Source organism: Pleurodeles waltl, chromosome 9 (assembly GCF_031143425.1).
Source record: "Pleurodeles waltl isolate 20211129_DDA chromosome 9, aPleWal1.hap1.20221129, whole genome shotgun sequence".
NCBI classification, from domain to species: domain Eukaryota; kingdom Metazoa; phylum Chordata; class Amphibia; order Caudata; family Salamandridae; genus Pleurodeles; species Pleurodeles waltl.
In genome coordinates, this window is record NC_090448.1 from 36,734,138 (window position 1) to 36,753,310 (window position 19,173).

Below are 19,173 nucleotides of genomic sequence, written 5' to 3' on the forward strand. Positions count from 1 at the left end.
TCTCGGCCGATGAACCGCCCCCTTGCCAGCTTAGCCGATGGCCTTAAAATTATTGAACGAATAGTCGCCCCGTGCTGTACTGCGGATGTTCCGTCCATTCTACATCCCTTTTCTCCAGACAATGGGACACCGGAATGTACATCCTACGGGTGAGGCAGCCAGTGGGGTGTTCTTTATGGCAGGCTGGAAGCGAAAAGGATGTAGTAGGAGCACTGGGTCTTTGGGATTTCTTAGTCTGTGAATTAGAAGCGTGAGTGTTGGTGGTACGAGTCGCTATCGTAGCCAGCATCCATACACTCCTGCTCCGGTTCAGCTAGTCATTTGGCATTGTGAATCCTCCTGAATGCCTTGCTCTGCTCGCAGTTTGCTGTAGTTACAAAAAATAGTCATTTTTGGCTACCCATCGGTTGGTGAGTGGAAGACGGTATTGTTACTGAGCATCTGCTTGCAGCAGTAGATGCGATGGAAGAGAAGAACAAGAGAAGAAAACTGCACTGATAGAAAAGAGAAGTTTGTTATATAGTGTCTATTTTTGAAGAAATTTGGGCCTGATTTAAAGAAAATGGCACTGCACCCAGTGCAGCACCACTTTCCTTGCCCCCCTTAGCGCCCCCCTAACGCTACAATGTGTGAGCCCCATCTAAGACACGGTCCACCATGGCGATAGTTACGGAATTAGAATGACATTTTTTTACACTAGTTCTAAGCTTTGCAGGATTAGCAATAAAAATGTTGACGCTAATCCTGCAAAGCCCATTGACACACATTGCAAACAATGGTGTTCCTCCTTTTAGCGCCTGCTTTGAGCAGGAGTTAAAAGTGCTGAAAAATGACGCCAAGAAATCTCCTAGATTTCTTGGTGTCATTTTTTTGGTCCCTCTAATGGGGAGCGCCCCCTTTGCACACTTTATGCCTGGCGCAAAGGGTTACAAAGTGGCGCAATGCATGTATTGTTCCACTTTGTAAATTTGGCGCTGTGATTTTGTCCTTGTTGGGCCACACGAGCGTAATAAAAAATATGATGCTCATGTGGTGAAAGGAGGCACTAGGGGCTTGTAAATCTTCCCTTAAATCTTCTCCACAGTCTTTCCTTGCCTTGTGTTTCATACTCATGTTTGTTTTGGTCAGTTTTCTTTCTGGTTACGGTGGATCTGTTCATCTCAATATAAACTTGCATGGCTTATCCCTGATGGCATCACCTGGGGGTCCATTTATGATCCGGCATCTTCATATCTGCCACTAGAAGTCTTGTCATTTATGGGATGTTCATCCAGCCCTGCATTGTTAGCACATAGCAAACAGTGCTCTGTAAATATCAGCTTCAATTTTAAGGTTGAAACCGTACAAGGTGTTGTTGGAATAAGCGCCAGAACTAGTTGTAGGTGTCATGCTTTGCATAAAGCCACTCGGCATACATGTGAGTATTTTTAGGGGGATTTTATTTTCTACAATTATTGCATTCGGCTGACGAGACAGCTAAAGCTGCCAGTAGGAAGGTTTCTTTTAAATCAAAGATATGTTCATAGCATGGCTGTGCGTGAGCCCTCCTATCCTTTGGTATTTTCGGGTGCCTCCCACCAGATACAGCATGGGACAGTAGGTCACCCACTTCAGGCATTGGCCCTCTTTTACTGTTAGTGGGGGCATTTTCATGACCACATGATCACATCCGTCTAAAAAGAGGTGCCAGCGGTTGTGCAATACGACATCCATGCACACATCTACCTACTTCAGGTTTCCATAGGACTCGTCCTCTGCTGACATCATCTGTCACTTTCAGAAGCCTCTGCTTAGGATGACCAGATGCTCAATGTCACAGGGACACGGCTTTTCCAGTTCATGTTTTGATTTAAAGTAGTGCATTCTGGGAGTTGTAGTCATGGTTAGACAAATTGGAACAAGATACCTGATAACTGATATGTACTGACAAAGTCCAGAAAGGGTGCCTCTGTGACTGGTCACTTTATCTCTAACGACCCCTGACACGAGATGTCCTGCACCAAAACCTTTTACAACTGGCTCAGTGGCCTAATGGATAAGGCATCAGCCTCCGGAGCTGGGGATTGTGGGTTCAAGTCCCACCTGGGTCGTGTGAGGAGCTGTTTTTTATATCCCTGGAAAATAGGACCAGATGCAAGCTTGTGATATTTATAGAAAATTACGTTCATCAAATTATCTTCAGAGGGTCCGTCTTTGTTATATGAACGCCACCATTTTATGAGTTCTATGTAAGGAGCTGCCTTCCGGCACCTACCACCAGCTGGATGGATGCAAGTTTGTCTGATGCCCGTTGACCTACCTAAAAGGGCTTTACCAGCAGGCAAGTTGTCCCAGCAGCAGCCCAAGCACCATAGGGGACATGGTTCTTAGCACCACGAGCTGCGAGCACGACTGCTGTGCCCACAGAACCCCCTGCACAGACCCTGTAGTGCCAATGTTACAGTTGATCACCCCCCACCTGCCTGTGGGCGCCACCCACTCTTTTCTAGATCTTTACGTTTGTGCATCTGAAATATGAAAGGTTTTCTTATCTCTTTATCTGATTCGTGCTCGTTCATTTTTAGGTTGAGCATAAGTGTACGGCCTCTTGTATACTTTAGTATACTTGTATGTGGGCTTAAAGAGATTTCATTTTCTGGTTTCAGTGTCATTTAAAAATAGTTCCTTTGATAGCGGTCAATCATGCCTATTAGTCCCTCCTTTTTCTCTTTGGGAGCAGGCACCAACTACTGTATAATTATGCTTTGTCCTGAGTATCTTGTCTTTAGGGGACTGCTTTTTTATGTTGTTTCCTGTTTGTGTTCAGGGAAGCTTCTCAAAGCATTCTTGATCTTAGTTTAGCTGTAAACAAGGCTATAAATCAGGCTGTTATCTTGGTCACCTTTGGTTTTGTGGGCTCTCTGCGCCCTCTCTAAGCTGCCTAGTTAATTTTCTCTAGTCTATTGAGTGTGGCTGCTGAGCAAGAACAGAGGTTCACTTGTGGATTTTAGTTAAGTACTTGTTTTAACTCTGGGAAGGTATTGGAGACCTTTAATGAGTAACAGCTACATTACAGAAGGGCATAGTCATTTTTTGGTGGCACGGGGAGATTAAGTGATGTTGAGCTGACGCTGTGACTCAAACCCCGGTCCTTGATTCTAAAGTCTGCAGTTCTAGACTTTGCACCACACCTTCTCCTTGTTGTACCAGGTTTTTGGAGAGTGCGTAAGGCATTCCAGTTCCTTTAATTATTGCAAGGTGGCAGATGGGTTTTATGTTTACATATGGCAGCCGCGCCTTTCTTACGTTCGGCACGGCTCGGCCACCTCCATTTATTACTTACTTAACTACTTATTTTTAATTTGCAAGGGTGTTCTATGGGCCACTGGTGTCCTTTCACATGCTCCTGCTTGAGAGATGAAAGGCCATCCCTGTGGCCTCACTCCAGTCTGCTCCACCTCATCTGAAGAGGCAAGCAAGCACACACATCCACCCTACCCCCCTCATATGGCTTTGTTTGCAAACAGTACAGAGCAGCTTCTGCCCACCAACGATGTGCACAACTACGGCGCTAACCGACAATCTCTCGGCCGATGAACCGCCCCCTTGCCAGCTTAGGCGATGCCCTTAAAATTATTGAACGAATAGTCGCCCCGTGCTGTACTGCGGATGTTCCGTCCATTCTACATCCCTTTCCTCCAGACAATGGGACACCGGAATGTACATCCTACGGGTGAGGCAGCCAGTGGGGTGTTCTTTATGGCAGGGTGGAAGCGAAAATGATGTAGTAGGAGCACTGGGTCTTTGGGATTTCTTAGTCTGTGAATTAGAAGCGTGAGTGTTGGTGGTACGAGTCGCTATCGTAGCCAGCATCCATACACTCCTGCTCCGGTTCAGCTAGTCATTTGGCATTGTGAATCCTCCTGAATGCCTTGCTCTGCTTGCAGTTTGCTGCAGTTACAAAAAATAGTCATTTTTGGCTACCCATCGGTTGGTGAGTGGAAGACGGTATTGTTACTGTGCACCCGCTTCCAGCAGTAGATGCGATGGAAGAGAAGAACAAGAGAAGAAAACTGCACTGATAGAAAAGAGGAGTTTGTTACATAGTGTCTATGTTTTGAAGAAATTTGGGCCTGATTTAAGGAAAATGGCACTGCATCCAGTGCAGCACCACTTACCTTGCCCCCCTTAGCGCCCCCCTAACGCTACAATGTATGAGCCCCATCTAAGACACGGTCCACCATGGCGATAGTTAGGGAATTAGAATCAATTTTTTTTACACTTGCTCTAAGCTTTGCAGGATTAGCAACAAAAATGTTGACACTAATCCTGCAAAGCCCATTGACACCCATTGCAAACAATGGTGTTCCTCCTTTTAGCGCCTGCTTTGAGCAGGGGTTAAAAGTGCCGAAAAAAGACGCAAAGAAATCTCCTAGATTTCTTGGTGTCATTTTTTTTATCCCTCTTATGGGGAGCGCCCCCTTTGCACACTTTATGCCTGGCGCAAAGGGTTACAAAGTGGCGCAATGCATGTATTGTTCCACTTTGTAAATTTGGCGCTGTGATTTTGTCCTTGCTGGGCCACACGAGCGTAATAAAAAATATGATGCTCATGTGGTGAAAGGAGGCACTAGGGGCTCGTAAATCTTCCCTTAAATCTTCTCCACAGTCTTTCCTTGCCTTGTGTTTCATACTCATGTTTGTTTTGGTCAGTTTTCTTTCTGGTTATCGTGGATCTGTTCATCTCATTATAAACTTGCATGGCTTATCCCTGATGGCATCACCTAGGGGTCCATTTATGATCCGGCATCTTCATATCTGCCACTAGAAGTCTTGTCATTTATGGGATGTTCATCCAGCCCTGCATTGTTAGCACATAGCAAACAGTGCTCTGTAAATATCAGCTTCAATTTTAAGGTTGAAACCGTACAAGGTGTTGTTGGAATAAGCGCCAGAACTAGTTGTAGGTGTCATGCATTGCATAAAGCCACTCGGCATACATGTGAGTATTTTTAGGGGGATTTTATTTTCTACAATTATTGCATTCGGCTGACGAGACAGCAAAAGCTGCCAGTAGGAAGGTTTCTTTTAAATCAAAGATATGTTCATAGCATGGCTGTGCGTGAGCCCTCCTATCCTTTGGTATTTTCGGGTGCCTCCCACCAGATACAGCATGGGACAGTAGGTCACCCTCTTCAGGCATTGGCCCTCTTTTACTGTTAGTGGGGGCATTTTCATGACCACATGATCACACCCGTCTAAAAAGAGGTGCCAGCGGTTGTGCAATACGACATCCATGCACACATCTACCTACTTCAGGTTTCCATAGGACTCGTCCTCTGCTGACATCATCTGTCACTTTCAGAAGCCTCTGCGTAGGATGACCAGATGCTCAATGTCACAGGGACACGGCTTTTCCAGTTCATGTTTTGATTTAAAGTAGTGCATTCTGGGAGTTGTAGTCATGGTTAGACAAATTGGAACAAGATACCTGATAACTGATATGTACTGACAAAGTCCAGAAAGGGTGCCTCTGTGACTGGTCACTTTATCTCTGACGACCCCTGACACGAGATGTCCTGCACCAAAACCTTTTACAACTGGCCCAGTGGCCTAATGGATAAGGCATCAGCCTCTGGAGCTGGGGATTGTGGGTTCAAGTCCCACCTGGGTCGCGTGAGGAGCTGTTTTTTATATCCCTGGAAAATAGGACCAGATGCAAGCTTGTGATATTTATAGAAAATTACGTTCATCAAATTATCTTCAGAGGGTCCGTCTTTGTTATATGAACGCCACCATTTTATGAGTTCTATGTAAGGAGCTGCCTTCCGGCACCTACCACCAGCTGGATGGATGCAAGTTTGTCTGATGCCCCTTGACCTACCTAAAAGGGCTTTACCAGCAGGCAAGTTGTCCCAGCAGCAGCCCAAGCACCACAGGGGACATGGTTCTTAGCACCACGAGCTGCGAGCACGACTGCTGTGCCCACAGAACCCCCTGCACAGACCCTGTAGTGCCAATGTTACAGTTGATCACCCCCCACCTGCCTGTGGGCGCCACCCACTCTTTTCTAGATCTTTACGTTTGTGCATCTGAAATATGAAAGGTTTTCTTATCTCTTTATCTGATTCGTGCTCGTTCATTTTTAGGTTGAGCATAAGTGTACGGCCTCTTGTATACTTTAGTATACTTGTATGTGGGCTTAAAGAGATTTTATTTTCTGGTTTCAGTGTCATTTAAAAATAGTTCCTTTGATAGCGGTCAATCATGCTTATTAGTCCCTCCTTTTTCTCTTTGGGAGCAGGCACCAACTACTGTATAATTATGATTTGTCCTGAGTATCTTGTCTTTAGGGGACTACTTTTTTATGTTGTTTCCTGTTTGTGTTCAGGGAAGCTTCTCAAAGCATTCTTGATCTTAGTTTAGCTGTAAACAAGGCTATAAATCAGGCTGTTATCTTGGTCACCTTTGGTTTTGTGGGCTCTCTGCGCCCTCTCTAAGCTGCCTAGTTAATTTTCTCTAGTCTATTGAGTGTGGCTGCTGAGCAAGAACAGAGGTTCACTTGTTGATTTTAGTTAAGTACTTGTTTTAACTCTGGGAAGGTATTGGAGACCTTTAATGAGTAACAGCTACATTACAGAAGGGCATATTCATTTTTTGGTGGCACGGGGAGATTAAGTGATGTTGAGCTGACGCTGTGACTCAAACCCCGGTCCTTGATTCTAAAGTCTGCAGTTCTAGACTTTGCACCACACCTTCTCCCTGTTGTACCAGGTTTTTGGAGAGTGCGTAAGGCATTCCAGTTCCTTTAATTATTGCAAGGTGGCAGATGGGTTTTATGTTTACATATGGCAGCCGCGCCTTTCTTACGTTCGGCACGGCTCGGCCACCTCCATTTATTACTTACTTAACTACTTATTTTTAATTTGCAAGGGTGTTCTATGGGCCACTGGTGTCCTTTCACATGCTCCTGCTTGAGAGATGAAAGGCCATCCCTGTGGCCTCACTCCAGTCTGCTCCACCTCATCTGAAGAGGCAAGCAAGCACACACATCCACCCTACCCCCCTCATATGGCTTTGTTTGCAAACAGTACAGAGCAGCTTCTGCCCACCAACGATGTGCACAACTACGGCGCTAACCGACAATCTCTCGGCCGATGAACCGCCCCCTTGCCAGCTTAGGCGATGCCCTTAAAATTATTGAACGAATAGTCGCCCCATGCTGTACTGCGGATGTTCCGTCCATTCTACATCCCTTTCCTCCAGACAATGGGACACCAGAATGTACATCCTACGGGTGAGGCAGCCAGTGGGGTGTTCTTTATGGCAGGCTGGAAGCGAAAATGATGTCGTAGGAGCACTGGGTCTTTGGGATTTCTTAGTCTGTGAATTAGAAGCGTGAGTGTTGGTGGTACGAGTCGCTATCGTAGCCAGCATCCATACACTCCTGCTCCGGTTCAGCTAGTCATTTGGCATTGTGAATCCTCCTGAATGCCTTGCTCTGCTTGCAGTTTGCTGCAGTTACAAAAAATAGTCATTTTTGGCTACCCATCGGTTGGTGAGTGGAAGACGGTATTGTTACTGTGCACCCGCTTCCAGCAGTAGATGCGATGGAAGAGAAGAACAAGAGAAGAAAACTGCACTGATAGAAAAGAGGAGTTTGTTACATAGTGTCTATGTTTTGAAGAAATTTGGGCCTGATTTAAGGAAAATGGCACTGCACCCAGTGCAGCACCACTTACCTTGCCCCCCTTAGCGCCCCCCTAATGCTACAATGTATGAGCCCCATCTAAGACACGGTCCACCATGGCGATAGTTAGGGAATTAGAATCAATTTTTTTTACACTAGCTCTAAGCTTTGCAGGATTAGCAATAAAAATGTTGACACTAATCCTGCAAAGCCCATTGACACCCATTGCAAACAATGGTGTTCCTCCTTTTAGCGCCTGCTTTGAGCAGGGGTTAAAAGTGCCGAAAAAAGACGCAAAGAAATCTCCTAGATTTCTTGGTGTCATTTTTTTGATCCCTCTTATGGGGAGCGCCCCCTTTGCACACTTTATGCCTGGCGCAAAGGGTTACAAAGTGGCGCAATGCATGTATTGTTCCACTTTGTAAATTTGGCGCTGTGATTTTGTCCTTGTTGGGCCACACGAGCGTAATAAAAAATATGATGCTCATGTGGTGAAAGGAGGCACTAGGGGCACGTAAATCTTCCCTTAAATCTTCTCCACAGTCTTTCCTTGCCTTGTGTTTCATACTCATGTTTGTTTTGGTCAGTTTTCTTTCTGGTTACGGTGGATCTGTTCATCTCATTATAAACTTGCATGGCTTATCCCTGATGGCATCACCTAGGGGTCCATTTATGATCCGGCATCTTCATATCTGCCACTAGAAGTCTTGTCATTTATGGGATGTTCATCCAGCCCTGCATTGTTAGCACATAGCAAACAGTGCTCTGTAAATATCAGCTTCAATTTTAAGGTTGAAACCGTACAAGGTGTTGTTGGAATAAGCGCCAGAACTAGTTGTAGGTGTCATGCTTTGCATAAAGCCACTCGGCATACATGTGAGTATTTTTAGGGGGATTTTATTTTCTACAATTATTGCATTCGGCTGACGAGACAGCTAAAGCTGCCAGTAGGAAGGTTTCTTTTAAATCAAAGATATGTTCATAGCATGGCTGTGCGTGAGCCCTCCTATCCTTTGGTATTTCCGGGTGCCTCCCACCAGATACAGCATGGGACAGTAGGTCACCCTCTTCAGGCATTGGCCCTCTTTTACTGTTAGTGGGGGCATTTTCATGACCACATGATCACATCCGTCTAAAAAGAGGTGCCAGCGGTTGTGCAATACGACATCCATGCACACATCTACCTACTTCAGGTTTCCATAGGACTCGTCCTCTGCTGACATCATCTGTCACTTTCAGAAGCCTCTGCTTAGGATGACCAGATGCTCAATGTCACAGGGACACGGCTTTTCCAGTTCATGTTTTGATTTAAAGTAGTGCATTCTGGGAGTTGTAGTCATGGTTAGACAAATTGGAACAAGATACCTGATAACTGATATGTACTGACAAAGTCCAGAAAGGGTGCCTCTGTGACTGGTCACTTTATCTCTGACGACCCCTGACACGAGATGTCCTGCACCAAAACCTTTTACAACTGGCCCAGTGGCCTAATGGATAAGGCATCAGCCTCCGGAGCTGGGGATTGTGGGTTCAAGTCCCACCTGGGTCGCGTGAGGAGCTGTTTTTTATATCCCTGGAAAATAGGACCAGATGCAAGCTTGTGATATTTATTGAAAATTACGTTCATCAAATTATCTTCAGAGGGTCCGTCTTTGTTATATGAACGCCACCATTTTATGAGTTCTATGTAAGGAGCTGCCTTCCGGCACCTACCACCAGCTGGATGGATGCAAGTTTGTCTGATGCCCGTTGACCTACCTAAAAGGGCTTTACCAGCAGGCAAGTTGTCCCAGCAGCAGCCCAAGCACCATAGGGGACATGGTTCTTAGCACCACGAGCTGCGAGCACGACTGCTGTGCCCACAGAACCCCCTGCACAGACCCTGTAGTGCCAATGTTACAGTTGATCACCCCCCACCTGCCTGTGGGCGCCACCCACTCTTTTCTAGATCTTTACGTTTGTGCATCTGAAATATGAAAGGTTTTCTTATCTCTTTATCTGATTCGTGATCGTTCATTTTTAGGTTGAGCATAAGTGTACGGCCTCTTGTATACTTTAGTATACTTATATGTGGGCTTAAAGAGATTTCATTTTCTGGTTTCAGTGTCATTTAAAAATAGCTCCTTTGATAGCGGTCAATCATGCCTATTAGTCCCTCCTTTTTCTCTTTGGGAGCAGGCACCAACTACTGTATAATTATGCTTTGTCCTGAGTATCTTGTCTTTAGGGGACTGCTTTTTTATGTTGTTTCCTGTTTGTGTTCAGGGAAGCTTCTCAAAGCATTCTTGATCTTAGTTTAGCTGTAAACAAGGCTATAAATCAGGCTGTTATCTTGGTCACCTTTGGTTTTGTGGGCTCTCTGCGCCCTCTCTAAGCTGCCTAGTTAATTTTCTCTAGTCTATTGAGTGTGGCTGCTGAGCAAGAACAGAGGTTCACTTGTTGATTTTAGTTAAGTACTTGTTTTAACTCTGGGAAGGTATTGGAGACCTTTAATGAGTAACAGCTACATTACAGAAGGGCATATTAATTTTTTGGTGCCACGGGGAGATTAAGTGATGTTGAGCTGACGCTGTGACTCAAACCCCGGTCCTTGATTCTAAAGTCTGCAGTTCTAGACTTTGCACCACACCTTCTTCCTGTTGTACCAGGTTTTTGGAGAGTGCGTTAGGCATTCCAGTTCCTTTAATTATTGCAAGGTGGCAGATGGGTTTTATGTTTACATATGGCAGCCGCGCCTTTCTTACGTTCGGCACGGCTCGGCCACCTCCATTTATTACTTACTTAACTACTTATTTTTAATTTGCAAGGGTGTTCTATGGGCCACTGGTGTCCTTTCACATGCTCCTGCTTGAGAGATGAAAGGCCATCCCTGTGGCCTCACTCCAGTCTGCTCCACCTCATCTGAAGAGGCAAGCAAGCACACACATCCACCCTACCCCCCTCACATGGCTTTGTTTGCAAACAGTACAGAGCAGCTTCTGCCCACCAACGATGTGCACAACTACGGCGCTAACCGACAATCTCTCGGCCGATGAACCGTCCCCTTGCCAGCTTAGGCGATGCCCTTAAAATTATTGAACGAATAGTCGCCCCGTGCTGTACTGCGGATGTTCCGTCCATTCTCCATCCCTTTCCTCCAGACAATGGGACACCGGAATGTACATCCTACGGGTGAGGCAGCCAGTGGGGTGTTCTTTATGGCAGGCTGGAAGCGAAAATGATGTAGTAGGAGCACTGGGTCTTTGGGATTTCTTAGTCTGTGAATTAGAAGCGTGAGTGTTGGTGGTACGAGTCGCTATCGTAGCCAAAATCCATACACTCCTGCTCCGGTTCAGCTAGTCATTTGGCATTGTGAATCCTCCTGAATGCCTTGCTCTGCTTGCAGTTTGCTGCAGTTACAAAAAATAGTCATTTTTGGCTACCCATCGGTTGGTGAGTGGAAGACGGTATTGTTACTGTGCACCCGCTTCCAGCAGTAGATGCGATGGAAGAGAAGAACAAGAGAAGAAAACTGCACTGATAGAAAAGAGGAGTTTGTTATATAGTGTCTATTTTTGAAGAAATTTGGGCCTGATTTAAAGAAAATGGCACTGCACCCAGTGCAGCACCACTTTCCTTGCCCCCCTTAGCGCCCCCCTAACGCTACAATGTGTGAGCCCCATCTAAGACACAGTCCACCATGGCGATAGTTACGGAATTAGAATGAAATTATTTTACACTAGTTCTAAGCTTTGCAGGATTAGCAATAAAAATGTTGACGCTAATCCTGCAAAGCTCATTGACACACATTGCAAACAATGGTGTTCCTCCTTTTAGCGCCTGCTTTGAGCAGGAGTTAAAAGTGCCGAAAAATGACGCCAAGAAATCTCCTAGATTTCTTGGTGTCATTTTTTTGGTCCCTCTAATGGGGAGCGCCCCCTTTGCACACTTTATGCCTGGCGCAAAGGGTTACAAAGTGGCGCAATGCATGTATTGTTCCACTTTGTAAATTTGGCGCTGTGATTTTGTCCTTGTTGGGCCACACAAGCGTAATAAAAAATATGATGCTCATGTGGTGAAAGGAGGCACTAGGGGCTCGTAAATCTTCCCTTAAATCTCCTCCACAGTCTTTCCTTGCCTTGTGTTTCATACTCATGTTTGTTTTGGTCAGTTTTCTTTCTGGTTACGGTGGATCTGTTCATCTCATTATAAACTTGCATGGCTTATCCCTGATGGCATCACCTAGGGGTCCATTTATGATCCGGCATCTTCATATCTGCCACTAGAAGTCTTGTCATTTATGGGATGTTCATCCAGCCCTGCATTGTTAGCACATAGCAAACAGTGCTCTGTAAATATCAGCTTCAATTTTAAGGTTGAAACCGTACAAGGTGTTGTTGGAATAAGCGCCAGAACTAGTTGTAGGTGTCATGCTTTGCATAAAGCCACTCGGCATACATGTGAGTATTTTTAGGGGGATTTTATTTTCTACAATTATTGCATTCGGCTGACGAGACAGCTAAAGCTGCCAGTAGGAAGGTTTCTTTTAAATCAAAGATATGTTCATAGCATGGCTGTGCGTGAGCCCTCCTATCCTTTGGTATTTTCGGGTGCCTCCCACCAGATACAGCATGGGACAGTAGGTCACCCTCTTCAGGCATTGGCCCTCTTTTACTGTTAGTGGGGGCATTTTCATGACCACATGATCACATCCGTCTAAAAAGAGGTGCCAGCGGTTGTGCAATACGACATCCATGCACACATCTACCTACTTCAGGTTTCCATAGGACTCGTCCTCTGCTGACATCATCTGTCACTTTCAGAAGCCTCTGCTTAGGATGACCAGATGCTCAATGTCACAGGGACACGGCTTTTCCAGTTCATGTTTTGATTTAAAGTAGTGCATTCTGGGAGTTGTAGTCATGGTTAGACAAATTGGAACAAGATACCTGATAACTGATATGTACTGACAAAGTCCAGAAAGGGTGCCTCTGTGACTGGTCACTTTATCTCTGACGACCCCTGACACGAGATGTCCTGCACCAAAACCTTTTACAACTGGCCCAGTGGCCTAATGGATAAGGCATCAGCCTCCGGAGCTGGGGATTGTGGGTTCAAGTCCCACTTGGGTCGCGTGAGGAGCTGTTTTTTATATCCCTGGAAAATAGGACCAGATGCAAGCTTGTGATATTTATAGAAAATTACGTTCATCAAATTATCTTCAGAGGGTCCGTCTTTGTTATATGAACGCCACCATTTTATGAGTTCTATGTAAGGAGCTGCCTTCCGGCACCTACCACCAGCTGGATGGATGCAAGTTTGTCTGATGCCCGTTGACCTACCTAAAAGGGCTTTACCAGCAGGCAAGTTGTCCCAGCAGCAGCCCAAGCACCATAGGGGACATGGTTCTTAGCACCACGAGCTGCGAGCACGACTGCTGTGCCCACAGAACCCCCTGCACAGACCCTGTAGTGCCAATGTTACAGTTGATCACCCCCCATCTGCCTGTGGGCGCCACCCACTCTTTTCTAGATCTTTACGTTTGTGCATCTGAAATATGAAAGGTTTTCTTATCTCTTTATCTGATTCGTGCTCGTTCATTTTTAGGTTGAGCATAAGTGTACGGCCTCTTGTATACTTTAGTATACTTATATGTGGGCTTAAAGAGATTTCATTTTCTGGTTTCAGTGTCATTTAAAAATAGTTTCTTTGATAGTGGTCAATCATGCCTATTAGTCCCTCCTTTTTCTCTTTGGGAGCAGGCACCAACTACTGTATAATTATGCTTTGTCCTGAGTATCTTGTCTTTAGGGGACTGCTTTTTTATGTTGTTTCCTGTTTGTGTTCAGGGAAGCTTCTCAAAGCATTCTTGATCTTAGTTTAGCTGTAAACAAGGCTATAAATCAGGCTGTTATCTTGGTCACCTTTGGTTTTGTGGGCTCTCTGCGCCCTCTCTAAGCTGCCTAGTTAATTTTCTCTAGTCTATTGAGTGTGGCTGCTGAGCAAGAACAGAGGTTCACTTGTTGATTTTAGTTAAGTACTTGTTTTAACTCTGGGAAGGTATTGGAGACCTTTAATGAGTAACAGCTACATTACAGAAGGGCATATTCATTTTTTGGTGGCACGGGGAGATTAAGTGATGTTGAGCTGACGCTGTGACTCAAACCCCGGTCCTTGATTCTAAAGTCTGCAGTTCTAGACTTTGCACCACACCTTCTTCCTGTTGTACCAGGTTTTTGGAGAGTGCGTAAGGCATTCCAGTTCCTTTAATTATTGCAAGGTGGCAGATGGGTTTTATGTTTACATATGGCAGCCGCGCCTTTCTTACGTTCGGCACGGCTCGGCCACCTCCATTTATTACTTACTTAACTACTTATTTTTAATTTGCAAGGGTGTTCTATGGGCCACTGGTGTCCTTTCACATGCTCCTGCTTGAGAGATGAAAGGCCATCCCTGTGGCCTCACTCCAGTCTGCTCCACCTCATCTGAAGAGGCAAGCAAGCACACACATCCACCCTACCCCCCTCACATGGCTTTGTTTGCAAACAGTACAGAGCAGCTTCTGCCCACCAACGATGTGCACAACTACGGCGCTAACCGACAATCTCTCGGCCGATGAACCGCCCCCTTGCCAGCTTAGGCCATGCCCTTAAAATTATTGAACGAATAGTCGCCCCGTGCTGTACTGCGGATGTTCCGTCCATTCTACATCCCTTTTCTCCAGACAATGGTACACCGGAATGTACATCCTATGGGTGAGGCAGCCAGTGGGGTGTTCTTTATGGCAGGCTGGAAGCGAAAAGGATGTAGTAGGAGCACTGGGTCTTTGGGATTTCTTAGTCTGTGAATTAGAAGCGTGAGTGTTGGTGGTACGAGTCGCTATCGTAGCCAGCATCCATACACTCCTGCTCCGGTTCAGCTAGTCATTTGGCATTGTGAATCCTCCTGAATGCCTTGCTCTGCTCGCAGTTTGCTGCAGTTACAAAAAATAGTCATTGTTGGCTACCCATCGGTTGGTGAGTGGAAGACGGTATTGTTACTGAGCATCTGCTTCCAGCAGTAGATGCGATGGAAGAGAAGAACAAGAGAAGAAAACTGCACTGATAGAAAAGAGGAGTTTGTTATATAGTGTCTATTTTTGAAGAAATTTGGGCCTGATTTAAAGAAAATGGCACTGCACCCAGTGCAGCACCACTTTCCTTGCCCCCCTTAGCGCCCCCCTAACGCTACAATGTGTGAGCCCCATCTAAGACACGGTCCACCATGGCGATAGCTACGGAATTAGAATGACATTTTTTTACACTAGTTCTAAGCTTTGCAGGATTAGCAATAAAAATGTTGACGCTAATCCTGCAAAGCCCATTGACACACATTGCAAACAATGGTGTTCCTCCTTTTAGCGCCTGCTTTGAGCATCGGTTAAAAGTGCCGAAAAATGACGCAAAGAAATCTCCTAGATTTCTTGGTGTCATTTTTTTGGTCCCTCTAATGTGGAGCGCCCCCTTTGCACACTTTATGCCTGGCGCAAAGGGTTACAAAGTGGCGCAATGCATGTATTGTTCCACTTTGTAAATTTGGCGCTGTGATTTTGTCCTTGTTGGGCCACACGAGCGTAATTAAAAATATGATGCTCATGTGGTGAAAGGAGGCACTAGGGGCTCGTAAATCTTCCCTTAAATCTTCTCCACAGTCTTTCCTTGCCTTGTGTTTCATACTCATGTTTGTTTTGGTCAGTTTTCTTTCTGGTTAAGGTGGATCTGTTCATCTCATTATAAACTTGCATGGCTTATCCCTGATGGCATCACCTAGGGGTCCATTTATGATCCGGCATCTTCATATCTGCCACTAGAAGTCTTGTCATTTATGGGATGTTCATCCAGCCCTGCATTGTTAGCACATAGCAAACAGTGCTCTGTAAATATCAGCTTCAATTTTAAGGTTGAAACCGTACAAGGTGTTGTTGGAATAAGCGCCAGAACTAGTTGTAGGTGTCATGCTTTGCATAAAGCCACTCGGCATACATGTGAGTATTTTTAGGGGGATTTTATTTTCTACAATTATTGCATTCGGCTGACGAGACAGCTAAAGCTGCCAGTAGGAAGGTTTCTTTTAAATCAAAGATATGTTCATAGCATGGCTGTGCGTGAGCCCTCCTATCCTTTGGTATTTTCGGGTGCCTCCCACCAGATACAGCATGGGACAGTAGGTCACCCTCTTCAGGCATTGGCCCTCTTTTACTGTTAGTGGGGGCATTTTCATGACCACATGATCACATCCGTCTAAAAAGAGGTGCCAGCGGTAGTGCAATACGACATCCATGCACACATCTACCTACTTCAGGTTTCCATAGGACTCGTCCTCTGCTGACATCATCTGTCACTTTCAGAAGCCTCTGCTTAGGATGACCAGATGCTCAATGTCACAGGGACACGGCTTTTCCAGTTCATGTTTTGATTTAAAGTAGTGCATTCTGGGAGTTGTAGTCATGACATGATATGTACTGACAAAGTCCAGAAAGGGTGCCTCTGTGACTGGTCACTTTATCTCTGACGACCCCTGACACGAGATGTCCTGCACCAAAACCTTTTACAACTGGCCCAGTGGCCTAATGGATAAGGCATCAGCCTCCGGAGCTGGAGATTGTGGGTTCAAGTCCCACCTGGGTCGCGTGAGGAGCTGTTTTTTATATCCCTGGAAAATAGGACCAGATGCAAGCTTGTGATATTTATAGAAAATTACGTTCATCAAATTATCTTCAGAGGGTCCGTCTTTGTTATATGAACGCCACCATTTTATGAGTTCTATGTAAGGAGCTGCCTTCCGGCACCTACCACCAGCTGGATGGATGCAAGTTTGTCTGATGCCCCTTGACCTACCTAAAAGGGCTTTACCAGCAGGCAAGTTGTCCCAGCAGCAGCCCAAGCACCATAGGGGACATGGTTCTTAGCACCACGAGCTGCGAGCACGACTGCTGTGCCCACAGAACCCCCTGCACAGACCCTGTAGTGCCAATGTTACAGTTGATCACCCCCCACCTGCCTGTGGGCGCCACCCACTCTTTTCTAGATCTTTACATTTGTGCATCTGAAATATGAAAGGTTTTCTTATCTCTTTATCTGATTCGTGCTCGTTCATTTTTAGGTTGAGCATAAGTGTACGGCCTCTTGTATACTTTAGTATACTTGTATGTGGGCTTAAAGAGATTTCATTTTCTGGTTTCAGTGTCATTTAAAAATAGTTCCTTTGATAGCGGTCAATCATGCCTATTAGTCCCTCCTTTTTCTCTTTGGGAGCAGGCACCAACTACTGTATAATTATGCTTTGTCCTGAGTATCTTGTCTTTAGGGGACTGCTTTTTTATGTTGTTTCCTGTTTGTGTTCAGGGAAGCTTCTCAAAGCATTCTTGATCTTAGTTTAGCTGTAAACAAGGCTATAAATCAGGCTGTTATCTTGGTCACCTTTGGTTTTGTGGGCTCTCTGCGCCCTCTCTAAGCTGCCTAGTTAATTTTCTCTAGTCTATTGAGTGTGGCTGCTGAGCAAGAACAGAGGTTCACTTGTTAATTTTAGTTAAGTACTTGTTTTAACTCTGGGAAGGTATTGGAGACCTTTAATGAGTAACAGCTACATTACAGAAGGGCATAGTCATTTTTTGGTGGCACGGGGAGATTAAGTGATGTTGAGCTGACGCTGTGACTCAAACCCCGGTCCTTGATTCTAAAGTCTGCAGTTCTAGACTTTGCACCACACCTTCTCCCTGTTGTACCAGGTTTTTGGAGAGTGCGTAAGGCATTCCAGTTCCTTTAATTATTGCAAGGTGGCAGATGGGTTTTATGTTTACATATGGCAGCCGCGCCTTTCTTACGTTCGGCACGGCTCGGCCACCTCCATTTATTACTTACTTAACTACTTATTTTTAATTTGCAAGGGTGTTCTATGGGCCACTGGTGTCCTTTCACATGCTCCTGCTTGAGAGATGAAAGGCCATCCCTGTGGCCTCACTCCAGTCTGCTCCACCTCATCTGAAGAGGCAAGCAAGCACACACATCCACCCTACCCCCCTCACATGGCTTTGTTTGCAAACAGTACAGAGCAGCTTCTGCCCACCAACGATGTGCACAACTACGGCGCTAACCGACAATCTCTCGGCCGATGAACCGCCCCCTTGCCAGCTTAGGCGATGCCCTTAAAATTATTGAACGAATAGTCGCCCCGTGCTGTACTGCGGATGTTCCGTCCATTCTACATCCCTTTCCTCCAGACAATGGGACACCGGAATGTACATCCTACGGGTGAGGCAGCCAGTGGGGTGTTCTTTATGGCAGGCTGGAAGCGAAAATGGTGTAGTAGGAGCACTGGGTTTTTGGGATTTCTTAGTCTGTGAATTAGAAGCGTGAGTGTTGGTGGTACGAGTCGCTATCGTAGCCAGCATCCATACACTCCTGCTCCGGTTCAGCTAGTCATTTGGCATTGTGAATCCTCCTGAATGCCGTGCTCTGCTTGCAGTTTGCTGCAGTTACAAAAAATAGTCATCTTTGGCTACCCATCGGTTGGTGAGTGGAAGACGGTATTGTTACTGTGCACCCGCTTCCAGCAGTAGATGCGATGGAAGAGAAGAACAAGAGAAGAAAACTGCACTGATAGAAAAGAGGAGTTTGTTACATAGTGTCTATGTTTTGAAGAAATTTGGGCCTGATTTAAGGAAAATGGCACTGCACCCAGTGCAGCACCACTTACCTTGCCCCCCTTAGCGCCCCCCTAACGCTACAATGTATGAGCCCCATCTAAGACACGGTCCACCATGGCGATAGTTAGGGAATTAGAATCAATTTTCTTTACACTAGCTCTAAGCTTTGCAGGATTAGCAACAAAAATGTTGACACTAATTCTGCAAAGCCCATTGACACCCATTGCAAACAATGGTGTTCCTCCTTTTAGCGCCTGCTTTGAGCAGGGGTTAAAAGTGCCGAAAAAAGACGCAAAGAAATCTCCTAGATTTCTTGGTGTCATTTTTTTTATCCCTCTTATGGGGAGCGCCCCCTTTGCACACTTTATGCCTGGCGCAAAGGGTTCCAAAGTGGCGCAATGCATGTATTGTTCCACTTTGTAAATTTGGCGCTGTGATTTTGTCCTTGCTGGGCCACACGAGCGTAATAAAAAATATGATGCTCATGTGGTGAAAGGAGGCACTAGGGGCTCGTAAATCTTCCCTTAAATCTTCTCCACAGTCTTTCCTTGCCTTGTGTTTCATACTCATGTTTGTTTTGGTCAGTTTTCTTTCTGGTTATGGTGGATCTGTTCATCTCATTATAAACTTGCATGGCTTATCCCTGATGGCATCACCTAGGGGTCCATTTATGATCCGGCATCTTCATATCTGCCACTAGAAGTCTTGTCATTTATGGGATGTTCATCCAGCCCTGCATTGTTAGCACATAGCAAACAGTGCTCTGTAAATATCAGCTTCAATTTTAAGGTTGAAACCGTACAAGGTGTTGTTGGAATAAGCGCCAGAACTAGTTGTAGGT

The 19,173-nt window shown here is 45.5% G+C and overlaps 5 non-coding genes across 5 annotated transcripts; all 5 read left to right on the forward strand.

Moving 5' to 3' along the window:
• Positions 1-2,017: 2,017 nt before the first annotated feature.
• TRNAR-CCG (transfer RNA arginine (anticodon CCG)) lies at positions 2,018-2,090 on the forward strand. The gene has a single exon. It is a non-coding gene; the product is annotated as a tRNA-Arg (tRNA).
• A 3,491-nt stretch (positions 2,091-5,581) lies between these two features.
• Positions 5,582-5,654, forward strand: TRNAQ-CUG (transfer RNA glutamine (anticodon CUG)). Its single transcript has one exon. It is a non-coding gene; the product is annotated as a tRNA-Gln (tRNA).
• A 3,491-nt stretch (positions 5,655-9,145) lies between these two features.
• On the forward strand, positions 9,146-9,218 carry TRNAR-CCG (transfer RNA arginine (anticodon CCG)). Its single transcript has one exon. It is a non-coding gene; the product is annotated as a tRNA-Arg (tRNA).
• Positions 9,219-12,708: 3,490 nt separating this feature from the next.
• TRNAR-CCG (transfer RNA arginine (anticodon CCG)) lies at positions 12,709-12,781 on the forward strand. Its single transcript has one exon. It is a non-coding gene; the product is annotated as a tRNA-Arg (tRNA).
• Positions 12,782-16,242: 3,461 nt separating this feature from the next.
• On the forward strand, positions 16,243-16,315 carry TRNAR-CCG (transfer RNA arginine (anticodon CCG)). Its single transcript has one exon. It is a non-coding gene; the product is annotated as a tRNA-Arg (tRNA).
• The last annotated feature ends 2,858 nt before the right edge of the window (positions 16,316-19,173 follow it).